This window comes from Camelina sativa, chromosome 17 (genome assembly GCF_030686135.1).
Source record: "Camelina sativa cultivar CO46 ecotype springtype chromosome 17, ASM3068613v1".
NCBI classification, from domain to species: domain Eukaryota; kingdom Viridiplantae; phylum Streptophyta; class Magnoliopsida; order Brassicales; family Brassicaceae; genus Camelina; species Camelina sativa.
The window spans coordinates 32397815-32419956 of NC_141896.1; the positions used below are offsets into that span (position 1 = coordinate 32397815).

The 22142-nt window shown below is 40.7% G+C and overlaps 1 pseudogene; it reads right to left on the bottom strand.

Annotated features, from left to right (window-relative positions):
• Positions 1–1547: 1547 nt before the first annotated feature.
• LOC147924608 (uncharacterized) lies at positions 1548–22142 on the bottom strand (annotated as a pseudogene).

A 22142-nucleotide genomic window follows, 5' to 3' on the forward strand; every position in this document is an offset into this window, starting at 1 on the left:
ATTCAATTTATAATTAACTTAATTAATATTAAGTTTCCAATTTTACAAAACAATATTTTCTCCATAAAGACATTTCCTAAACAATCAATTGGCATAATCAATAAACGACAATATTTTTAAAACCGGACCAGAAGTCTTTCGGGTTACTTGGCCAATTAGTCGAACTGATTGAACTACAAGTCAATTAGTTTATTGGTTTGTTTACATTTTATGAATATAACATCTACTTTTTATAAATATATGAACAAAACATACATAGTTAAATATTAGCGGTCGATATAACATTCCTACTTTTAGTACACGTAGGAATTCTATACTACTAACAAAATACTTTTGAATTTCTATACTAACTAATATATCTATATTTGTAAGGTTATATATTTAAAAATATATAAATTAGACATTAGTTATATATATTTAATTTATAAAACAAATTACATTTTTTTATAAAAAGATAGCCACGCGGTGTACCGCGGGTGAATATCTAGTAATATTAATTACTAAAAATGAAAACCTGTAACAAAAAGCTAAATTCTCAAAACATGAAATCCAAATAGCGATAGTTTACATTACCATAAGTAGTTTGATGTTTACATATTACCAAAAAAACTTGCTAAACAACAATTAGTCTTATCTTACATACCAAAAAGACTTACTAAATAACAATAAGTACTATTAGTAGTCTTATTTTACATTGTACCAAAAGACTTGCTAAATAAAAGTCTATCTGTTAGAAAGTTTTAACAAAAAACGCTTAACCATCATTTCCCGAAAATTAAATACCTATTGATGCACACCAGTCATCTAAGTTGCTTTGGTGTGAAGCTGGAGCAGGAGTTGTAGAAGCTGGAGCAGGAGCAGGAGCAGCAGTAGATGGAGAAGGAGCAGCTGTTGTAGAAGCTGGAGCATGAGCAGCAGCAGAAGTTGTAGCAGGAGCAGCAGCAGCAGAGGGTTAACTAATTCCAAGAGACTGCATGATCAGATTAAGTGCTTGTCGTGATGCAACCAGCTCTTGCATCATTGTTCCCATGTTAGTATTCGAATCTCCAACATTGGTGTTGAGTGTCTTGAAGCTTGTCTCCAAACTAGAGATGCGCACTTCCATGTCCAGGTTGCGAGAAATGGAAGCAGCTATTTTCTCAGATGGATTGATTTTCCGATATTGAACACTGCCGATTCCATAGACATACCAATTTTTAGACTGCCCACGCTGTGAGAGAAACAAAACAAATATCAAACAATATTCAAAAGCAAACATATAAACTTAACCAATCAAACAAAACAAAAGGAGAGCAAGACATTTCACCAATATATACATACCATAGAGCATGAAGCATTAAGAAAGATAAAAGATTTTTTAGAGAGTACCTTGAGATATTCTTTGTTCAACACAATACGAGAAGGAATAACATCAGATGTGGCAGTTTGGCTGTGGGGAGAACCATCTTCAGATGTAATCTGTGAAGCAGCTTCCTCTACTTCGAGTACAAGACTCTCAGCGCGAGCGTCGATGAGACATAATTCATACATAAAAAATATAAGAAAACTTATTCGGAATCGTAATCATAATCTGAATTCAAGTCATCACACGAATCTTCTAACTCTTCTTCAGTTGTGTATTCGTTATTAGGAGGAGACACATGTAAAACATCATAATCAACTTCATCTTCCACCACATGTGATTCAATTTGAACAATTGTACTTGGTGCAACAAACTGATTGTGTGTATTGTCTTGAAGAGCAATTATGTAAGAATGAATCACGAGTGAGAGTAAAGAGAATGAGTGAGAATTCGAGAAGAAGAAGATGTGAGATTTAGAGTCTAGGGAGAGAATAGAGAGACGGCGAGATGAGAATAAGAGAAGGAGTGTTTCTCATTCCTTAAAGAATATTAACCTAGTTACATTCTATTTATATGCATTCAGAAAGATCAAATAAGGAAAGTCCTAATACTATACAAAATAACATAAAACGACATATACTAAGGGTTGGTCGTGTGTGTTCATCTCAATACTCCCCCTCAAGCTTAACCGTGTGAGAAACAGTTGAGCTTGGAACTATGAACACCCACCTCATTAAAAACCTTAGTGTATAAAACCCATTTGGGACAAAAACACACCTAAGGGAAAAAGAGTTTGGGGTCAGTAGTTTAGGGTCTTCACTTGCGGCTTCGTTAGGTCCATGAGCCCGAGTTTGGAGTGTATGTACTCACAAACCTTTGAACTTGCTGCTTTGGTGAAGATGTCTGCCAATTGTTCAGAACTCTTGGTGTGACATGGTAGAATCACTCCAAGTTGAACTTGTTCCCTGACTTTGTGACAATCCACTTCTATGTGTTTGGTCCTTTCATGGAATACTGAGTTGGTTGCAATGTGAATGGCCGCTTCATTATCGCAGTGCATTGTGATAGGTCTTGGAATGTTGATGCCGAGGTCCTTCAAGAGAGCTTTGAGCCACATTAGTTCGGTTGTGAGCTTCCTCATTGCCCTGTATTCTGATTCAGCACTTGAGAGAGAGACCACCTTTTGCTTTTTACTCTTCCAAGTAACAAGGTTTCCTCCCACAAATGTACAGTAACCGGTCGTTGAGCGTCTATCTCCACGATCTCCAGCATAGTCTGCATCACAGTATCATACAAGCTCCGTATTCTTGTTACATCCCATCCAAATGCCTTGACCAAGAGCTCCTTTGAGATACTTGAGTATGCGGCTCACCATCTCCCAATGATGTACTGTTGGCTTTTGCATATGTTGGCTTACCTGGTTCACAGCAAAACATATATCAGGTCGAGTTATGGTGAGATAAATGAGCTTACCTACCAACCGTCGATACTGTTTTACATCTTCGAACAGAGCTTCATTGGACTCCCCCTTATGGTTTGACTTGTAGTTTTCTTCGAGTGGTGTTTCAACAGGTCTTGCTCCAAGCTTACCTACATCTTTCAAAAGATCAAGTGTGTACTTTCTTTGTGATAAGAAGAGTCCTTCTTCCGAACGACATACTTCTATCCCAAGAAAGTACTTTAGTTCTCCAAGATCTTTAATATCAAATACAGATTTAAGGTACTGTTTGGTATCTTGAATGCCTACCTTGTCATTCCCAGAGATGATAATATCATCTACATATATGAGAATGACAATAATACCTCTTTGGCTTGGATATGTGAACAATGTATGATCAGCTTCTGATCTTCTAAAGCCTTTGTCAAGAAGTGTTGAGCTTAGTTTGTGATACCAAGCCCTTGGTGATTGTTTTAGACCGTAGATAGCTTTCCTGAGCTTGAACACCTTTCCAGGTCCGATAGTGTCTTCAAGGCCCGGTGGTGGTCTCATGTACACCTCATCCGTGAGTTCTCCTTGTAGAAATGCATTCTTCACATCCATCTGCCACAAATCTCAAGAGAGGTTAACAGCTAGTGAAAGAACTACTCTTACCGTGTGGAGTTTGGCAACTGGTGCGAATGTCTCAAGGTAGTCTTCTCCATAAGTTTGGGTGAATCCTCTATCTACAAGCCTGGCTTTATATCTTTTTATCCCCCCATCACTCTTGTACTTGATAGTAAATATCCACCGAGATGTCACGGCTTTCTTCCCCTTCGGCAATTCAGCTTCATCACATGTATGATTCTTTACCATAGCATTAGTTTCATCTCCCACAGCATCCCTCCAAACTTTGTGTTCTTTAGCTTCCTCATAACTCTGTGGGATCAAATGTTGGTCTATTTGAGTAAGAAAGACTTGATGTTTGATAGGAAGGTGTGCAAGAGTGCAGATTGCTTGTATAGGGTGAGCCACGGCCTGACTATTATAGTAGACGCAAGTAGTTTTCTTGAGACGCTCACTTCTACGGAGGGGTATAATATTGGTCTCCACAACCTGATGTTGATCCTCTTCTATTTCAGCTTCTTCTCCTTCGGAGGTAAGATCATCAGCTGATGTAGAGTCCTGACTCTTGTCAGTACCAAGAGAGTTGAGAGTTTCCTCATGATTATCAATGTCATCCCAGCTTGATGTTGTCGAGCAGGTTCTACTGGTGTGATGTTCACGTCTTCATTTGTCGAGTCTGGATGCTGCAGCTCAGTCGATTCCTTGTTAGATCTAATTGGTGGTATGTTGACTGAAGGTGATAGTGAAGGTTGATTATTTGTAATTCCAAGCCTCTCTAGCAGAATTCGAAGATTGTTGGGTTTGTCAGATTGGGAACAGGAGAGATCTTTCAAGTCTTCCCAATTCTTTTCATCATAGAACCCCTTTGATTCTAAGAATTTTACATCCCTTGACACCAAGACTCTTCTAGCTTCTGGTTCATAGCATTTATATCCCTTCTGTGTGGTTGAATATCCAATGAACGTGCTCTTGACACTCTTAGCATCGAGTTTATCACGTTGTTCACCTGGTTTTAAAACATAACATATGCAGCCAAACACACGTAAGTGATTAATAGATGGTTTAATTTTGTTAAGTACTTCAAATGGAGAGATATCACCCAGTATTTTTGTTGGAGTTCGATTGATTAGATAGCAAGCTGTAACTACTGCATCTCCCCAGAACTTCTTTGGTACATTTGAGTGGAACGTCATGGACCGGGCAACCTCCATAAGATGTCTATTCTACCTTTCAGCTACACCATTTTGTTGTGGCGTGTAAGGACAACTTGTTTGGTGTACAATCCCATGTTTGGCTAGATGTTGTTTAAACATATGACTTGTGTACTCCCCACCATTATCTAATCTCAAAATCTTTATCTTGGCATTAAATTGGTTAGTCACATAATTCTGAAGTTTAGAAAAGCCTCAAGAACTCTATCCTTAGATGGAAGCAAGGTTAACCAAGTATATTTCGATTTTTCATCAATGAAAGTAACAAAATATTTATGATTTTCACGAGACAAGCATGGAGATGTCCATACATTAGAATGAATTAAATCAAAACAATGCTCATACATAGTAGAAGAGTTGGGAAAAACTGTTTTGCAATGTTTACCAAGAATGCAAGCTTCACATTCATTATTTTTAAAAGAAAAACTAGGAAGAGCTAGTTGCAATGCACGAAAATGTGGATGACCAAGTCTAGCATGCCAAATTGAACCATTTGTCTCATCGATTATTGACTTAAAACAAGAAGATAAAGCAGTAGTGAGATCCGAATCCTCAAGCACATAAAGATCATCTTTAGTGCTTCCTTTGCCAAGAACTCTACTTGTGTCAATATCCTGAAAATACACATCATTAGGACCAAATATTGCATAACAGTTAAGATCATTAGTCACCTTCTCAATAGATAACAAATTTGATGTGAAACTAGGCATATAAAACGCTTTAGTTGTTCTATCAAACATGTTTAAATTTCCAAAACCCTTAATTGGTATCTTATCTCCATTTGCTATGATCACATTCCCTAAAGTTGGTTTGATATCACTAATTAGTTTAGAGTCACTAATCATATGGTGAGAAGCTCCAGAATCCACAATAAGAGGTTTTATAGCATTAAGGGTGAGATAAGCGTTACCCGAAGACTCTTTTAGAGCCTTTATGAGAGCATCGAGGTCGGATCTCCTCACCAGCTCCGAGGAGGCTGCTAGTGCTCCTCCATTACCTTCAGTGGCGTGAGTTGTTACTTGAGCTTGACCTTCACTATGTCCACATGCTTTGGTTTGCTCTTGGGTTGACATTTCTTGGTCGGAGGTGAGGATGAAGATTCCAGCATTTATCCTTGAAATGACCCGGCTTCTTACAATGGTCACATATGACACGGTTCTTCCCATCACTTTTGTAGTATCCCTTGTTTTCTACAGCCACCTCTCCTTTGTTAGCGGTGATAAGCTCTCCTTTAGCTCCAAACAGACCAATTGAGCCATGCTCCTTTTGAATTTGATTGCACACATCATCGAGACTTGGGAGTTTATCTAACCGGAGGATGTGCTTGATGAGATCATTGTATGATGAGTTTAACGTCAAGAGAAGACCAAACACTTTATCTTGCTCACGACGTTCGTTTAGGACTGCTGGATCCACTGAGTTAGGCCTTAACATCTCTAACTCTGCCCAAAGAGATCTGAATTTCCCAAAATGTTTGGTGAACTCCATCTCTTCTTGATTAAGGTTGTTGATGGCTCTCTTTACCTCAACCACACGGGTGAGGTTTGAGACATTTCCAAATACATTTTTCAATGTATCCCAAAGATCCTTAGCCATCTCACAGTAAGAGTATGACTCAAGGATCAGAGCAACCAAGGAGTTTTGGATGAAAGCCAAGACACTTTGATTCTCTTAGAACCATTTGTCACCATCACAAGCCACGATCTCCTTTCCTTCTTCTGTAGTCGTGGTCTCCTTTGTAGCTTCATTCTTCTCAATGTGCTTCCAAAGCCCACGACCACACAAAGCTGTCTTTGTAGTCCTTTCCCAAAGCAAGTAGTTTCCACCCTTGAGTGTGACCGGAATGATTAGGATTTTGTTGAGATCCATGAGAGGTTTTTCGAACTGAATTTGTTTGCGGAATAAAACAGACTGAGATTTTGTAGAATAGGAGCGTTACTGCTCTGATACCATGTAAGAATGAATCACGAGTGAGAGTAAAGAGAATGAGTGAGAATTCGAGAAGAAGAAGATGTGAGATTTAGAGTCTAGGGAGAGAATAGAGAGACGGCGAGATGAGAATAAGAGAAGGAGTGTTTCTCATTCCTTATAGAATATTAACCTAGTTACATTCTATTTATATGCATTCAGGAAGATCAAATAAGGAAAGTCCTAAGACTATACAAAATAACATAAAACGACATATACTAAGGCTTGGTCGTGTGTATTCATCTCAATAAATTAAAGCCTCTTCTGCTGTCTCACGAACTCCTCTAGGCATTACTTTTGTATATGCCCACCAATCATTTGCTACAGTATGACACATGCGTGGATAAGGAATGAAACATACCTGATCACAATTACCAGAAAATATAAAAGTTTGTATTTCGCATATTGTCTACGTGGTGCCACATCAACGATACCAGATGGTTGTTTTTGTATTCCACGACCTAATGTTGTATCAAACCACTTGCATTTGAAAACCATGGCCTTCAGCCTAACAGCACCATGGTAATGGATCATCGTTATCTCTTCTATCAGCCCATAATAATCAGTGTTTGTGGTTCCACGAATATAAACACCGTAATTTTGGTTTTTTTTATTTTATCTTGGTCATGGTTATGTGTGTGGAAACAGTATCCATGTGAGTAGTATATAGGCCATGATGTATAGTTGCGGTTAAGTCCTTGTACAAAATCCAACATCCACAATGGATATTCAATTGATTCAGTGGCGTCATTAATCTGTAAATTAAATTTATTGTAATTGAAAATTAATATTATATAGTAATAATTAACATTCATTGCAAAATTAAATTTCCGTAGTCTTTACATCATTCTGAAAAATGTTTGTCTTTAGCTTTTTCCATGTCATTACTAGTCATTCTTGGGGTGTGCTCCCTCATATAATCTTCAAACATCTTATAACCATATAAAATTTAAATTATAAATTTAATTTAAATTTATATAAACACTATAAAGTAATAAAAAATTTATACCGTTTATAAGGCTCAAATTTATCACAGTTGAGCAACATAAATGTTTGGAGCACTGTGTAGTCATGATCATTAAGCCATCCACTTGTAGTTTTCCACTAACACGATCCTCATGGTAGAACAAGGTAGGTACATCAGGATAAAAATATGTAAATCGAATTTCTCTAGGAGCAGCATCATCCCTAACTTCTGGATGTCCAAAATAATTTGCAGATGCATTTGCTATCTCCTCATTCACACATTGTGCAACAATCGAACCTGCAATATGTGCTTTGTTCTTAACTTTCTTCTTTAGATGGTACATGTATCTCTCGAACAGATACATCCACCGATATTGTACTGGACCTCCTAAAGCAGCTTCATCTGGTAGGTGCACAGGGAGATGTTCCATAACATCAAAGAACGACGGTGAAAATATCTTCTCCAAATTGTAAAAGGGAGAAGTCGCTGCATAATGACCTGGCAATCATAGATTTTCAAACCTGGCAACTTCCAATGAGTTTCGTCGACGCAACGACTGAACTTTGACGCGTAACCATCTGGAAATCTTATCTCATTTTTCATCCATAGAAGAAATTGCCTTTTCTTTTCATTTGACAACCTATATATTGGTACCGGCATTGTCCCATCGCGACGAAGATTCAATGTATGTCTTCTACATAATGCAGCAAGATCCATCCTTGATTTAATGTTATCTTTCATCTTCCCAGGAACATTTAAAACCGTGTTGATGAGATTATCAAAAAATTTCTTCTCGATATGCATGAAGTCATGGTTATGTTGAAGAAGAAGATTTTCCCAGTAAGGAAACTCCCAAAATATACTCTTTTTAACCCAATTATGATGAACCCCATATGCATTGATGGTTCGAGCAGGCTGCTGGTGTCCGTTCCCTCCACAATCGACTGTTCTAAACAACCCCATAATATTGTTTATTCTTTCCATTCAACCATGGTGGATGATCATCTAGTACTTCTTTCCCCCATCAAAAGGTTTATTATTTCGTGAAGAATCTCCTCTCCATTCAACCATGGTGGATGATTATCTAGTACTTCTTTCCCCCATCGAAAGGCCTGAACATTACGCCTGTCTAGATGATCTTGAGGTAAAAATATTCTGTGGCAATCAAACCAACTATGTTTCCTTCCATTTGTTAACCAAAATGATTTTGTCTCATCTTGACAATATGGACACGATAAACGACCATGCGTCGTCCAACCAGACAACATGCCATATGCTGGGAAGTCGCTGATTGTCCACATTAACGCAGCTCGCATCGTGAATTTGGCATTTCATGATACATCATACGCTTCCACACCGTCAATCCATAGACTTTGCAATTCTCCGATCAATGGTTGAAGATAAATATCTAGACTTTTTTTTGGATGCTTTGGCCCAGGAACAAGTACCGATAGAAAAAAAAAAATCCTTTTCATGCACATATTGGGTGGCAAATTATAGGCAGTTATGATAACATGCCATACTGAATGTGCCTCCCCATTCATACCAACATGATTAAATTCATCGGTTGATAAGTCTAGATAAATATTGTGACTTTCGGCAGCAAAATTAGGATATACCTGATTAAAATGTTTCCATGCTACCCTGTCAGACGGGTGCTGCATCTCTCCTTCGGTAGACATATGTTCACCGTGCCATCGCATAGCCGTTGCAGTCGCCTCTAACTGGTATAACCTCTTCAACCAATCTGTAATCAGCATATAAAACATTCTCTGCTTAGGTCTATTTTCCCCTTTCTCATTACACTGCATTAGATCTCGATCGTCTCCTATCCAAAAGAGCATGCAATTATCTTTGTAGACATCAATCTTATATACTGGTAGCCCAAGCTCTCGTGTCAGATTCTTTGTCTCCTAGTATGATGCATGAGCTTTGTTTGGTGTGGGCAAAACAGCTTTGAAAGTCTGTGATAGCTCATCAACGCATGCTTCCACCATATTGTAATCTGATTTTGCTTTCAACATACGTGATGCCAGGTACAACTGAGAAATTCCTTTCGGACATCCATCGTAAAGAGGCTCTTTAGCGGCTTCAAAAGCTTCGAAAACACTATCAACATATGCCTCTTCGTGTGTTGTTTCCATTGTATTCTCCAATACATGTGGAGACGCCGCCTCTGGTACAATGTTAACATCTGCGTATGGAAAATACTCATAAGTATTTCCTGGAGAATGAAAATTTGTAGAATTTGGCGGCAACATTGCTTCTTCATCGGTCAAATGACTTGCCCCAAGGATTATCCAACATCATAATAATGTTCTACATGGTTCAGCCAAATATAGTAATGTAACATCCGCAAACCAGAATCCCGGTTTAGGGGATGCATTGGTCGATGCATGTTCGATTTTTCGCGGATGAGTTTAAGTTAAACGCTGTGTTAACCCTTAGGTCATGTTTTGTTGTCATTCGACGAGATTGGCCGTTTTTGAGAGAAAAGAAAATAGAGAAAAAGTTATTGAGTGTTCTTGAGGATTTTGGGAGATTTGAGGCTGTTCCTGTAACGATCTGTAGCAAGGATTGTTGTAGGAGCTTCCTAGGAGCGTTGTTTTGCTTGTTTGAAGTTCAGAATCTTCTTGGCAAAGGTGACTGCATGACCATGGCTTATCTAAGCTTGAGATTTCTCTGATCTGCTTGTTTATGTGTTATTTGGCTTGTTAGAACGTTATTTGAGGCTTTGTGAAGCTTTCTTGTGACTTGGGATCGAGTTTGATGGTTGTAGAAACAAAGATCCGGCGAGAAGTTTCGGGGAAAACGATGCTCGGCATGTGCGTCGGTCGATGCAATGCGAGGACGGCGCGATTAGACATAAGAACATCGGTCGAAGCCATGTGGAGGCGTCGGTGGATGCAACTAGGGTTTTTCGTGAAATGTCGAGCATGCGTCGGTCGATGCAATGTGTGTCTCGGTCGATGCAAGTGAACCTTGCATCGGTCGATGCAGATCATGATTCGGTCGATGGAATCCCCTGATGGTGTCGGTCGATGCAGTGCCTGGTTTGTTTGTTGATTGTTGTTTGATGGTTAGAGTATCTCAATTGCTTGTGTGTATAGCCTAATAGATGGGAGGATTGCCTCACTGAGTGTTTATCAAATACTCATGTATCTCAATTTTTGTTTGTGGTGCAGGTAAAGGCAAAGTGTGATCGTGGAATCAAGGCAATGAAGAGGAGGAAGTTCTAGTGGCTCGCTTGGTTGTTGTCTGGCTTCTGATAGGTTGCTAGAGTTGAGTCCTAGAATGTTGTTTAGGATTGCTGGTTCTCTAGTTTATGTTGATTGGATCATTAGATTATGGATTTGGAATCATTACGGTTTATTTGATATTTGCTATTGGTTTATTAGTTATTTATTGGTATTATTATTTCCGCTGTTTGGTGTGATTGTGGTTAGGTGGCTTGTGGATATGGGACCACTAGCTTAGTTATTTATTATACTTATTATTTTTAAAAAAACCGGGTCGGGTCGTTTTAGTTTGGTATCAGAACCCTTACGGTTCTAGGTTTGGGTTCACTAGGCTTTGTGCTGTAGATGTTTGGGATTTGCATGTCTTAATTGATTATGTGAGTTAGTCAACTGTGTGTGGCATGAAGTCCTAGAATATCCTCTTCGAGCCTACAGTGTGATTCCACGGTGAGTTTATGTTTTTGTGTTCTGTTTAAATTGCTTGCTTAGCCTTTGGTTCATGGAAGTGCAGATGGTTAGAGAGGATGCTGTTGCTGGTCATTGTCGAGGACGCGAACGTGGTCGTGGACGCGGACGTGTTCGTGGTAGGGGCAGAGGCCCAGCAGTTAGTGATACTGTGGACCAGAGTGTGACAGCGGAGGGTGTTGGCAAGTCGCAGAGTGTCCAGGAGGATTCCTTGAGTGTGGCCGGAGGGGGCGTTGTTGATGCTCGAGTGGCCGGTGATGATAGGGTTCCGGGTGTGGGAGTTCCAGCAGGTGGAGTCCCTGGAGGAGGCGTTGACTTTGCTGACTTGTTAGCATGGGTATTGGAGCGGTTGCCGGTAGTGGCACCGGCTCAGGCTCAGGTAGTGCCACCAGTGGTGGCGGAGGAGCGGCGACCAGTGGCTGCGGATGAGAGAGCTCATTCTTTTATGTGTCTATGCTGAGGGAGATGCGTAACATTGATACTGCGTGGTTTTCAGGTGGTACGGATCCTACTGCTGCAGACGTGTGGAGGACGAGTGTGGAACGTAACTTCTAGACTCTCAGATGTCCTGAGGAGTTTTGGGTGGACATAGGAGTCCACAACCTGATTGGTGATGCTCAGGTGTGGTGGAGGTTAGTGGCTGCTAGGAGGGTGCAGAGGGAGATGACTTGGACTGACTTCGTGGAGGAGTTCAACCGTAAGTATTTTTTAAGAGAGGCATTAGAACAGTTGGAGGTGCAGTTCCTTCAGTTATCTTAGGGGACTCGGTCAGTGCGGGAGCTGGACATGGAGTTCAGTCGACTTCTGTGTTATGGGGGTCGGGCGATGGAGTCTGAGGAGGCCCATATCAGGAGGTTCATTAGGGCCCTTCGGGATGATTTGAGGGTCCATTGTAGAGGGCGGAGTTATGCTACACGTGCAGAGCTGGTTGAGACTGCAGCAGAGATTGAGGAGGATATCCGGGCACAGGTAGTGACGGTTAGTCCACCGGTGCAGCCTAGGAAGGCTCGTCATCATGGAGGTTCTAGCAAGGGCAGCAAGCCTACGCAGGGAACCAAGAGGAGTGGGAGGCTACGCAGAGGCCGAGTGGTGCCGGGTGCTTTGGATGTGGTAGTATGGACCACAAGGTAGCTAGCTGTCCTCAGAGGAAGTCTCCGACGGCAGCGGTTCGTGTATGCTATCATTGCAGGGAGCCTGGACGCATCAAGCTTAAGTTACCAAGTTGTAGCAGATGGCAGTGGCAGCGGTGCAGCATGTGGTGCAGCCTGGAATGCAGCAGGTGGCATGGATTGAGTAGGCGCCACGAGTTTACACGGCAATCGAGACTGGTGGAACCAGTGCCGGGGTGATCACAAGTATAAATTCTGGTACTTAAACTTTGTGATTTTCAGTAGGTATAGATTTTATGTTTTGCCTGTGATAAAGTGTTAGGTTCTCAACACATGAGGTTTGTGTAGGGACCTTGTTGGTGGGCGGGTTTATGTCCCACGTTATGTTTGATTCTGGAGCTACTCATAGCTTCATTACTCCGGAGTGCGAAAAGAGTGCTGATATCAGAGGAGATCCCGGGGAGCGTGCGGGAGTTGTCAGGGTTGCGGGAGGCAAGTTTCTGAGAGTTATTGGACGAGCGAGGGGAGTTGATATTCAGATTGCAGGAGAGTCTTGGCCAGCGGATTTGCTTATCAGTCCAGCGGATTGGTTACATCAGCATAAAGTACATCTTGATTGCTCTTGGGGTAGAGTGGAGTTTGAGCGTCCATGAGGGAAGTTGGTTTTTGAGGGAGTTAGACCGACTTCAGGGAGTCTCGTGATGGAAAAACGGCTTTTGCATACGTGGACAATTACAATGTGTTGAATTCATACATCGGACTATTGACAGTGCTTAAACATACATGCAGTTTTAGAATATTTGAATTCCATACATAAATTTTTGATTTTGTGCCTAAATATACATAAATAGTCCGATGTATGAATAGTTCGATTACTATATCGATGCTAGAGTCAGTGGGGCAGTCTACGGTTAGCGGTATTCGGGTTGTTGAGGAGTTTGAGGACATGTTTCAGTCGTTGCAGGGATTACCACCATCTCGGTCTGATCCTTTCACCATTGAACTAGAACCAGGGACGACGCCGTTATCCAAGGCTCCTTACAGGATGGCTTCAGCAGTGATGGTAGAGCTGAAGAAGCAGTTACAAGATCTTTTGAGCAAGGGATTCATCTGTCCTAGTGTATCATTGTGGGGAGTGCCGGTGTTATTTGTTAAATAGAAGGATGGGAGTTTCCGCTTGTGTATTGACTATAGGGTCTGAACCGGGTCACTGTGAAGAACAAGTACCCTCTTCCCAGGGTCGATGAGTTGTTGGATCAGTTGAGAGGTGCTACTTGGTTCTCCAAGATAGAGCTTGCGTCGGGTTATCATCAGATACCGATAGATGATGCAGATGTGAGGAAAACTGCATTCAGGACGAGGTATGGGCATTATGAGTTTGTGGTGATGCCTTTTGGGTTGACTAACGCGCCAACAACGTTTATGAGATTGATGAACAGCGTGTTTCAGGAGTTTCTGGACGTGTCTGTCATCATTTTCATCGACGATATCCTGGTCTAGTCTAAGTGTCCTGAGGAGCATGCAGTGCATTTGTAGGCAGTTCTGGAGAAGCTGCGGGAGCAGAAGTTGTTTGCTAAGTTGGACAAGTGTAGTTTCTGGCAGCGGGAGATGGGATTTCTGGGTCATATTGTTTATGTAGAGGGAGTTTCTGTAGATCCAAAAAAGATTCAGGCTATCAGAGATTGGCCTAGAGCGCATAATGCCACGGATATAAGGAGTTTCCTTGGGTTGACAGGTTACTACAGGAGGTTTGTGCAGGGGTTTGCGAGCAGAGCACGTCTGATGACTAAGTTGACTGGGAAGGACGTTCCTTTTGTTTGGTTACAGGAGTGTGAGGAAGGCTTGGCAAGCCTGAAGGAGATGCTGACTACTACGCCGGCATTGGCTTTGCCAGAGCAGCCTATGTGGTTTATACAGATGCATCCAGAGTTGTTTTGGGGTGTGTGTTGATGCAGCATGGGAAGGTAATTGCCTACGCTTCGCTGCAGTTGCGGAAGCATGAGGACAACTATCCTACTCATGATTTGTAGATGGCCGCTGTAGTTTTTGCACTGAAGATTTGGAGATCTTATCTTTTTGGTGCAAAAGTGTAGGTGTTTACAGATCATAAAAGCATGAAGTATATTTTCACTCAGCCTGAGCTGAATCTGAGGTAGAGGCGGTGGATGGAGCTAGTGGCCAATTATGATTTGGAGATAGCCTATCACCCTGGTAAGACTAACTTGGTAGCTGATGTTCTGAGTCGGAAGAGGGCAGCTTTGGCTTAGGAGCAGGACATGGAGTCTCTGGTTGGAGAGATCAGTGCGTTGAGGTTGTATGCTGTTTCTCAAGAGCCGTTGGGCTTGGAGGCGGCTGATAGAGCAGATCTTCTGAGCAGGGTACGGTTGGCTTAGGAGAAGGATTTAGGGCTGGTGAATACCTCTTAAGGATATTGATTCAGAGTATCAGGTCTCAGCTAATGGTACTATTTTGGTGCACGAGTGGATTTGTGTGCCCAAGGATGAGGAGTTGAGGCAGGAGATCCTGAGAGAGGCTCATGCGAACATGTTCTCTATTCATCAAGGAGTGACTAAGACGTACCGTGACCTCAAGAGATACTATCACTGGGTCGGGATGAAGAAGGATGTAGCTAGTTGGGTCGCGAGGTGCGATGTTTGCCAGCTAGTGAAGGTAGAGCATCAGGTTCCAGGCGGGTTGTTGAAGAGCCTTCCCATTCCAGAGTGGGAGTGGGATATGATCACGATGGACTTCGTGGTGGGATTGCCAGTGTCTCAGACTTTTGATGCTATTTGGGTCATTGTGGACCGGTTGACTAAGTTGGCACATTTTCTGGTTATTATGTAGACTTATGGAGCAGCGGTCTTGGCTAAGAAGTATGTGAAAGAGATAGTCAGGTTGCATGGGGTGCCAGCGAGTATTGTGTCTGATAGAGATTCTAAGTTCACTTCGATGTTCTGGAAGGTATTTCAGGCAGAGATGGGCACTAAGGTGCATATGAGTACAGCTTATCATCTCCAGACAGATGGAGAGGACGATCTAGACGTTGGAGGATTTGCTGGGGATATGTGTGTTAGATTGTGGTGGCCATTGGGTAGATCACCTGTGCTTGGTAGAGTTTGCTTACAACAACAATTATCAGGCGAGCATTGGGATGAATCCTTATGAGGCTTTGTATGGGAGGCTGATGTCACTATATTTTACCATATTTATGGCCTTGTTTAGTTCATGTTTTGCATCATATAGAAGTGACTCCTTAGGTTTTATAACCATTTATGTCCAATTATACACTTAGGATGTTTAAAAGCATTCATTGCATACATTTGTGCATTTGGAGTATTATTAGGTGTTATGGAGCTCTAAAAGGGTAAGGAAGGACTTGTTGTTATTTCTGGAGCTAAAAAAGAGGATTGGAAGTATTAGGAAGGGAAAAGAAGGCACTCGACCACACCGCTCTAGCAGGCACACGGTCGAGTACATGGTCGGGTTCATAACAAGCTCCTCAAATATCGATCCGAATGAAGATTTTGCGTTGCGATTCAGCTTCAGCATCCTTCATGAGAGTTGTAGGAAATTGAGTTAACTTTCAAATTTCGGTGTATTCAACGCAATCGGAGCTGTCGTTCAAGAGTTATATCTGTTTTACTGAACCGATATCATTCCAGATCGAAGACTGGAGTTACTTGACGGACCAACCACTCGACCATGCACTCGACCGAGCACATGGTCGAGCACTTGCAGACGACCTTCTATTTTTTCTTCTAGCTAAGTAGGCTACCCCTTCCTCCTATAAAAGGACAATGCACCCTGCAGCCGCCTAGAGAGATGTCATAACCTAGTTTTTGCCATTTTTAGCTGCTTTTACTTTATTGCATCATCTCTTATCTTTTCTAGGATTTTTGCACTTTGTAGTTTTCATAACTTTGAATATTTTGAGTATTTGCTTTCACTTCCTTGTATTAAATTGTTCATCTCATCATTATCTATCTATCCATGTCTATATCATCATTTTCTGGGTTTGTGTTCTTCATCATGATTTTTAGATCAGATTAGTGAATTAGGATCTTAGGGATGGATTAGGCTGGATAAGAGTTATGGTTATTTAGATTGATCAAGCTTGATTGTTTATATATCTCTTCTAGATTAGATATGCTCTATGCTATTCTTATACTGAGAGGGTAAGAATAGATCTTAAGCTTCTTAGAATCACACCAATGTTTAAGTTGCTAGATAAGGCTAATGCTAGAGATTATCATGAAGCATGCTAAGAGATTAGATGTTTAAAGTGATTTTTGACATTGATGAACTGGTTGTTTATTGCCTGCTTTTATATGTTCTTAGCTAGTGAGAGATAGGTCTAGGAGTATCTAAGCTTGATTGTTATTGCCATGAGAGTGGATTAACAAGTATTAGAAGATCATTGTCTAGAGATAGCTCATGTTTGATTGAGATTTGTTGATCAGTTTAGATAAGGAAAAATGATTGTCAGCTACTTGAAGTATACGCCAACACATAGCCACACATACAAACAATATAAATGTCTTGTTAACTATGTGAACTATTGTCATCACATAAGTACATCCATAAACAAACATAGGTTATGTGTGCAACACCATAAACATTCGAGGTCTGCCGGAATCTGGCGTTGACCAGAGTTGACCGACGTTAACCAGTATTGACCGGCGTTGACCAGAAAAAAATTATTCAAAAAAATATTTTTTTTTCTAAAAATAATAATAATTTTGTTTTTATGTATTTTTGATAAATAAATAAAAAGATAAATGATTTGTATAATGTACAAAAACAACATATAACAACGAAAAAATACAAGAAAATTATTTACAAAAATAAAAATAAAAATAATATGAAAAACAAAATTTGTGGTATATAAAGTAATTAATTTTGTTAAGGCTAGGGGTGAACAACTCTTATTCATCCCTCTTAATTAACAAATCAGAATACAATAATATGGCATGTCATATCATATTTTAAAAAAGAGATATTTTATTAATAAAATTATGTCAGTTTGGGTTTACAAAAGAGTGGTTAGGGTATACATTTTACAGTTAAATGAAATTATATGTCGGTTTGGGTTTACAAAAGAGTGGTTAGGGTTTAGATTTTACTATTAAATAAAATTATATGCCTGTTTGGATTTATAAAAGAGTGTTTAGGGTTTAGATTTTATAATTAAACAAAATTATATGTCGGTTTGAGTTTATAATAAATGGTTAGGGTTTTAGATGTGATAATTAAAAACTCTAATATGGATTGATCAACATATTTTGTTTCTTTAATTAAGATTTGTTTCCTTAATTTAAAGGGGATGAATAAGAGAGGTTCGCCCGTAAAGATGAACCCACGAATTGTCTATTTCTTAATACAGAAAATATACCAAAAATAATATAATAAAACTATACCATCAAAATTTGATGTGTAGTAGATTTTTTCATAAACAATAACAAATTTATACTTTTTCTATTTAAATATCAATTTTAATTTTGTATTTTCAAAAATACATAAAAACAAAAATTATTATTATTAGGAAAAAAATATATAATTTTTTGAATATATTTTTTTGGTCAACAGCGGTCAACGCCGGTAAATATTGGTCAACGTCGGTCAATACTGGTCAACGCTGGATTCCGGTTAACCTCGAATGTTTATGGTGTTGTAGACATAACATATGTTTGTTTATGGATGTCATTATGTGATGACAATAGTGTACGTAGTTAACAAGACATTTATATTGTTTGTATGTGTGGCTATGTGTTGGTATATACTTCAAGTAGCTGACAATCATTTTTCCTTTAGATAACCATAGCTTAAGTCCAGCCCATGAATCCATCTTTAGGACCTTCTTTGTCTATTGATTTCTCTGTTTAATTACTATCACCCGCTTGCTATTTGATTTACTTGTGTTTTGCTCTGTTTTAATTGTTGACTCTGCTTCTGTTCTTGTGTTATGCATCACTCGGCCAAGTGCTCGACCACCTACTCGACCATGCACTCGACCGAGTGCTAGGTCGAGCTCCAATTTTTTTTATTTTATTTTATGCATTGTTCTGTTCTTGTTTTCTTCTGCTTATTAGTCATTTCTGCTTAGTATTGCTTATTGCACTTGTTCTATAGTTTAATTCTGCATTAGTACTGTCTTAAGTTGCTTTAATATTCTGCATTTCATTTCTTTCATTAGGTTGTTAGAAACAAACCAACTTGATATTTGGCTTAACTTGAATGCATTGATCATATCTTGACTGCTTGCATAATCACTATTTATGGACTGACATCCTTTATGCTACAACATCATAAGGGTATTGAAACACCTTGCATTCCACTTGATCATCTCTGCTTATGTCTCTGTTTGCATGTTCTCATACATTCATTGCATAAGTAGACCTTGAAAAAGTTCTTTTTTCAGAGGTCATGTCGTACACCGTTAAGTTGGACTCAGGTGGGGGAGAGGAGCATGTATGGTGCTAGTTTTGTTCAGGAGACCTCAGAGAAGATTCGGGTTCTCAAGCTGAACATGAAGGAAGCTCAGGATAGGCAGAGGAGTTATGCTGATAGGATGAGGAGAGATCTTGAGTTTAGGGTGGGAGACAAATTGTACCTCAAGATGGCCATGTTGTAGGGTCCGAACAGGTCATTGTCAGAGACTAAGTTGAGTCCGAGGTATATGGGTCCGTTCAGAGTGATTGAGCGGGTGGGACCGGTAGCATATAGGCTGGAGTTGTCTGAGGTTATGCGTGCGTTCCACAAGGTTTTCCATGTGTCTATGTTTCAGAAGTGTCTCCGTGAGGATGATCAGTTGTTGGCTAAGATTCCTGAGGATCTTCAGCCTAACATGACTTTGGAAGCGAATCCAGTGAGGGTTCTCGAGAGGAGGATCAAGGAACTTCGGAAGAAGAAGATTCCTTTGATGAGAGTCCTTTGGAACTGTGATGGTGTTGAGGAACAGACTTGGGAGCTAGAAGCGAGGATGAAGGCAAGGTTTAAGAAGTGGTATGAGAAATAGGCCGCGACTTGAGCTTGTCTAGCCTGGTCCCAGCTGTAGTCCATGGCTGGAACGGGAATGGAGTATTCCAGCCCATCTCTCTTGTTTACTTGGTCACTTAGAGATGGTTGGTTGTGCGACTAAGTAACAAGATGAGGTCGTGTTTGGAGTACAAAATTTCTATGAGGCAGTGGTTAAAGGGGGAGTTTCCTGAAATAGAAATTTCTAAAAGTGGAAAGTTCTAAAAATGGAAAGTTTTATGGGAGTTAGAATTTGTCCATTTTTAGTGGTTGCGAGCCTTGGAGGGGCATGTGTGGCCTTTGTGGCGGACTGTTGAGTCATTGTATCCGTGTGTGGCGGTCTTTTCAGATATTGTGTGGCCTTTGTGGCGGGCTGTATAGCCAATTGTGTGACCTTTGTGGTGGGCTGTTTAGCCAATTGTGTGGCTTTTGTGGCGGGCTGTTTAGCCAATTGTGTGGCTTTTGTGGCGGGCTGTTTAGCCAATGTTGCATGTTTAGGCGGTCCTTCAGGATGTGTTGTCTTCGTGACGGTCCTTCGGGACGTGTGGCCTATTTAGGCAATCTTTCGGGATGTATAGTCTTCGTGACCGTCTTTCAGGATAAGTGGTCTTCGTGACGGTCCTTCGGGATAAGTGGTTTTTTGTGATGGTCCTGTTTAGGACATTTGTTTGGCCTTGGTGGCGGTCCTGTTTAGGACATTTGTTTGGCCTTTGTGGCGGTCCTGTTTAGGAAATTTGTTGGCCTTTGTGGCGGCCCTTGTGGCATGTAGATGACCCTTGTGTGGTCATGAGGTATTCCAGTGAGAGGATATGTGGTTGGTAGGACATAGTGTTGTTTTACGCGAGCCACAGGAAGGAAATCTGGATAGGGAAAGGACTCAGACGTGTTCAGAATTGTTTGCTCACGACTCTTGGGGGACTCTGGTTCTCCCAGTATTGCCATATTCTGAGACTTTGTGGCTTGAGAGTATGGTTGGTATATCGACTTCGGATGACGATCCGAGGACACGCTGTAGGGTGGCAACCCGAGAGATGAATATTGGACTTCCTTATATATTATGGCATGCGGGCTTAGGACCAATGAGGAGCCAATATTATGGCATGCAGGCTTCGGCCTGATGAGGAGCCAATATAAACTCAAGGTTGAGGCCTATGATTGAAAAGGAAAGTTCAAAAGTCGAGAGCAAATAATGCCTGGAACGTGAGTTTATCACCTAGAGGTGACCTTTTGTAGATCGGCCGGAGGAAGTGCAGGCCGTGGAGACGGTTGCACGAGAGTCCTTGGCTGATGGTTTTTCGAGATTCGAGGATAAATCTATATTGTTGGGAGAGAATTGTAACATCCGCAAACCAGAATCCCAGTTTAGGAGATGCATGTTCGGTTTTTTTGCGGACAAGTTTAAGCTAAACGCTGCGTTTTGGGTTAAAACCCTTAAGTCGTGTTTTGTCGTCATTCGACGAGATTGGCCGCTTTTGAGAGAAAAGAAAAGAGAGAAAAAGTTCTTGAGTGTTCTTGAGTATTTTGGGAGATTTGAGGCTGTTCCTGTAGAGATCTGTAGCTGGGATCGTTGTAGAAGCTTCCTAGGAGCATTGTTTTGCTTGTTTGAGGTTTAGAATCTTCTTGGCAAAGGTGAGTGCATGACCATGGCTTATCTAAGCTTGAGATTTCTCTGATCTGCTTGTTTATGTGTTGTTTGGCTTGTTTGAACGTTATTTGATGCTTTTTGAAGCTTTCTTGTGGCTTGGGATCAACTTTGATGGTTGTAGAAATGAAGATCCGGCGAGAAGCTTTGGGGAAAACGATGCTCGGCATGTGCGTCGGTCGATGCAATGCGAGGACGGCGCGATTTGACCTAGGAACATCGGTCAATGCCATGTGGAGGCGTCGGTCGATGCAACGAGGGTTTTTCGTGAAATGTCGAGCATGCGTCGGTCGATGCAATGTGAGTATCGGTCGATGCAAGTGAACCTTGCATCGGTCGATGCAGATCATGCGTCGGTCGATGCAATCCCCTGGTGGTGTCGGTCAATGCAAGGTTGGCGTCGGTCGATGCAGTGCCTGGTTTGTTTGTTGATTGTTGTTTGATGTCGATCAATTGTTTAGGATTGCTTGTGTGTATAGCCCAGTAGATGGGAGGATTGCCTCACTGAGTGTTTATCAAATACTCATGCATCTCAATTTGTGTTTGTGGTGCAAAGGCAAAGTGTGATCGTGGAATCAAAGCAATGAAGAGGAGGATGTTCTAGTGGCTCGCTTGATTGTTGTCTGGCTTTTGATAGGTTTTTAGAGTTGAGTCATAGAATGTTGTTTAGGATTGCTGGTTCTCTAGTTTATGTTGATTGGATCGTTAGATTATGGATTTGGAATCATTATGGTTTATTTGATATTGGCTATTAGTTTATTGGTTATTTATAGGTATTATTATTTCCGCTGTTTGGTGTGATTGTGGTTAGGTGGCTAGTGGGTATGGGACCACTAGCTTAATTATTTACTATACTTATTATTTATTATTTTTTTAAAAAAAACTGGCCGAGTCGTTTCAAGTAATTTCCTTTAAACCACACCCGACAAATATGTCTAGTGACCGTTCTTGCATCACGCTGCTTTCTATTCTTACACCGAGCACAAGGACACAACAAAGTGTTGGTTTTCCGATAAGATACTTGATTACAAGCAAATTCGATAAAAACATCAATCCCTGCCATAAATGTTTCTGAAACACAATTTCTTACTCAATCAATACGTTGATCCATCCACTCTCGACTTTGAAAATAATAAGACAT